This window comes from Mus caroli, unplaced genomic scaffold, assembly GCF_978045245.1.
Source record: "Mus caroli unplaced genomic scaffold, Mus_caroli_1 scaffold_1, whole genome shotgun sequence".
NCBI classification, from domain to species: Eukaryota; Metazoa; Chordata; class Mammalia; order Rodentia; family Muridae; genus Mus; species Mus caroli.
Window position 1 is genome coordinate 42989643 of NW_028227256.1, and position 4390 is coordinate 42994032.

The 4390-nt window shown below is 41.2% G+C and overlaps 1 pseudogene; it reads left to right on the top strand.

Annotated features, from left to right (window-relative positions):
* The first annotated feature begins 1593 nt into the window (after positions 1-1593).
* Positions 1594-2689, top strand: LOC110303301 (oogenesin-1 pseudogene; annotated as a pseudogene).
* The last annotated feature ends 1701 nt before the right edge of the window (positions 2690-4390 follow it).

Here is a 4390-nt window from a genome sequence, read left to right on the forward strand (position 1 = left end):
CCCATACCCTCCCCCCCACTCCCTACCCACCCACTCCCACTTTTTGGCCCTGGCGTTCCCCTGTACTGGGGCATATAAAGTTTGCAAGTCCAATGGGCCTCTCTTTCCAGTGATGGCCGACTAGGCCATTTTTTGATACATATGCAGCTAGAGTTTAAACATCACTTTTTAACCCAACAGTGCAGGCAGTGCATGAAATAAAGAAATGAGATAAAGAAACATGATAGGTAGTAAATACTTTCTAGTTTGAAATTTGCATCACAAATGTTTGCCAAGTTTTCCCTGGTTCTCTAGACTTTGAAATTTCTGTGTACATTCCATTGCACAATCACTAACTTTATGAAAATACCATCCACTTATTCATAAACCACCTCAGTAGAAAATGCTAATCCTCTCTCTCACCCTCTTTTAGTAAAAAAAGGCAGCACATGCATTTTGTTTATTTGGTGGGTTGGCTTAAATTTTTTTGTATGTTTTCAGATTAATCATCAGTATTTAATAGTGCCAGGTTTGACCAGCACAGGTCCACATCACATGGCAAGGGGGTCATGTACTCACTGGCTGAGCTCTGAACCCTGAGCACACCTCATTCCCTACCCACAGGCCTTGGGTGTGGGTACCTTCAGAATTCTCTATGCACCCCTTTTTCCTTATAAAAGTGTATGGGAAAGGGATTTTTTTACTTCACAAAGGGCAAAGGACATTGACTAACAAGCTTGTTAGGTTTGTTACTGGTGGGTGGGGTGGAGGAGAGGTAGGGACAGGTGGAATATTTCTTTGAAAGTTAAGTGAAATAAGCCAGACCAGAAAGGGAACAATTGCATTTCCCTCCTTTTAGGAATCTAGAAGAACAGAAAAAGGAGGACACACAAGTAGAAAAGAGACTATTAGAGAAGAGAAAAGAGTCAGAGGGGAGGGGAGGGACAGAGGAGATGTGATTTCAAGTAGTAACCCAATGAAGAATTCTTTTAAAAACGTAATTACAAACAAAATAAAGGACTATTTTCCAACTTCTAATTCCCTATACTATATTGGCCCACGGACTGAAGCGTTTTTTTTAGTTTCTCTCTTTCCCCGCCCAGTGTTCTACCCCTGACATAATTGTAAACCTGCAGGCAGTAAACATTCCGGTCCTTTTGCCCCTCCTCCTGCTCAGTGCAGTAGCTTGCAAAGATAAGGGCAGCAGCTGCTGTAAAAGTCCTATTAACTCCGTGCTCTGCATGGCTCCTGTGGGTCTGGCATTTGGCGAAGTGCCTGCATCAAGTGCTGGGATCTTTTCCTGCTCAGATGGTTCTATTCAATGCACAAGGCAAGGTCACAGACCTTCAGTTATGGCTACAAACACTCTGAGCAGATATCTAACCCCAGCTTGACCTCTGGGAGGGAGCAGAGGGCCTGTGCAAGATTGCAGCCAAGCCTAAGAGTTGGCATCTGCTGTCTGTGAAATCTCCAGGGCTGATGCCAGAATGTCTTAATATGAGGGTAAAAGGGATCTTTGTCTACCATGTCTGTTAAACTTGCACTCAGCAAGCCTGATCACAGATGTGGTGCTTAGACCACATCTTCAGTCAAGGGTCACTGACTGTTTCCTGAATGGAGACTTTGGAGGCTGTGCTTGAGGGATTAGATACACTGCTTGCACACAAGGTTCGAACCAGTAGGTGCGAACTCAGAGCACTCCCTTGGAGAGATAAAGAACATGACTTGTGTGGGAGATGGGCTGGATCCCATGAAGGTGAAGGCTTACCAGTGTTCATTTCACAGAAGCAGCCAATGGAGAACAGTCTTGACTGGGAGGCGAAGAAAGAATTGAAGGTGACAACTGAACTCCATCTCACGAAGGGCAGATTTGATGAACCTGCCACATACCTGTTGCAGTGGGCCCAGCAGAGAAAAGATTCTGTTCACCTATGCTGTAGAAATCTGCAGATTCAGGGCTTAACCAAAGCTACATTCATAGAAATCTTCAAAAGTGTACATCCAGTGTATACAGGAGCTTGTCCTAAGTTGTATCTTCATAGAAGAGTTGGCTTTTTTTAATCCCTACCTGAGACAGATGAAAAGTCTTTTCACACTCACACTTGATCACATCATAGGTATCTCCAGTATGGGTGATTCTGAAAAGCTTGATGAAGAGAAAATAATCAGATTGACTTCTCAACTTCCCACACTCCACTGTCGCCAGAAACTCTATGTAAACGATTCTCTTTATAAAAGGCAACCTGAAAGAATGACTCAGGTGACGGAAGAAGCCCTTGGCGACACTTTGCATCACTAACTGTGACCTTCCAGTCAGCCTTGGATTACCTACCCTATTGCCTGAATATTTGTGAGCTCAAACATCTTTAAGTTAGTGAGATATGAATATTTATGTTATTTACTCCTTGAGCCTATTGGGTTTCTCCTTGAGAGTTAGAGATACCCTGCAAACCCTGGAATTGGAGTCATGTTATATAGAGGACTCTCAGTTCAGTGCCCTGCTGCCTGCCCTAAGCCAATGTTCTCACCTCAGAGAGGTCGATTTCTATGATAATGTCTCTCTGCTTTTCCTGAAACGACTTCTACACCACATAGACAAGCTGAGTCAGCTGACCCAGGAGCGATACCCTGCCACTCTGGAGTGAAAACATTGTCCTGAGCTCCTGGATATACTTGGGGTCAAAAGACAGCCCCAAATTATTGCCTTTGAAACAACTCAATGCTCTAAGTATGGTGGGTCCTATATTTATGATATTTATATATGATATTTATATGATATGATATTTATGATATTTATATTTATGAGACCCAATGTTGCTTTTTTTGCAGAACTACTATAAGACTGATTGTGAAACAGAGAAATGGAAGCTTAGTATTGGAGATTGATGAAATCCTAAGTGAATGTCCACTGCTGAATGGAGCGTGGAAATGTCAATCACGTAAAAGTCTGAGATACACTGGAAAGTCAGGATCTTCCTCTGAGCGAGTGAATGGATGTTGCATCTGCAGAAAGTATCAAGCACTCTTCTCCTCTAGGGCTCTTGTAGTTTAAGTGTGTTACAATAGAGGTATGGCTTTATGAGACTGGCCCCCTCTCTTGACTTCATAGAATACATGTATTGACTTATAAAATTAAAGAAAGAAAAATAAATGGGCTAATGAATAACTTCCCAAAAGAAGAATTATGGGCTGGAGAGATGGCTCAGTGGTTAAGAGCACTGACTGTTCTTCCAGAGGTCCTGAGTTCAATTACTAACAAACATCTAGGGGCTTATAACCATCTGTAATGGGATCTGATGCCCTCTTCTGCTGTGTCTGAAGACAGCTACAGTGTACTCATATAAATAAAATAAATAAATCTTTAAAAAGGGGAAGAATCATAAATAACTAATAAGAATTTCAAACTCGTTCCTCCCCAGCCATCAGAAGTACTCTGAGTATAAGTACGTAGAGATCCCACCTCACTCATCAGAATGACCATCATAGGAAATCTGATGGCAAACGCTGGCAAGGATCTGAGAAAAAGGAACCCTTGTTCACTGCTGCTAGGAGTGAAAACTAATATAGCCATTATATAAATCATTATGAAGAGTTCGTAAAAAATTTAACAAAGAAATGCCATGAGTCAACTATACCACTCCAGGGCATAGGATTCTATATCCAACCACATTAGTCACTGTTCCCTTAACAATAGCAGGGAAGTGGAAATAGCCTACGTGTCCATGAGGAGATGAACCAATAATGAAAAAGTACCATTATACACAACAGAGTCTTTTCTACTATGAGGACGAATGAAAATTTGAAAATTTCAGGAAAATAGATGAGTCTGGAAAATATAATTTTAAGTGAAAAGATCCAAATTCAGAAAGACAAACAAGTTCTGTTTCATATGCTGATTCTCATCTTCAGAGTGTGCATGGATACAGATGTGAATCCAGATGTAAGTGACCTTACAAAGTACAAAGACAAGGTATGGTTAGGTGACAAGGAAGGACAGGACATGGTCAGAAGGACATAGGAGGGAAGTTACTGGAAGGCGGCAAGGAGGGTGGATAGGGAGGAGCATGTGAGAGGGGAAATTGACTACAGCACATTTTGTTCAAAAGGCCATGATGATATCAAACACTTTTTATATGCTAATTTTGAAATAAGTAACAATAATTGGGAGAACGCAACTCAGTAAAGGCAAATGAAGATTCTACAAACATTTTATATAGAAATATTTTATGAAGCTTTGACAACATAGTAGATCATTATGTCATACTGTAGAAAGGTGAAGGAAAAGATTAAACTGAACGACAAAGAAAGTGCTCACAGCAATGCATGGCAGTCAGTCTCCATGAAAGTGCATCAAAAGTTAAGGCAATGTCCCATGTTGGTACTGCATATTACAAAAAGTCTTACAGAACAG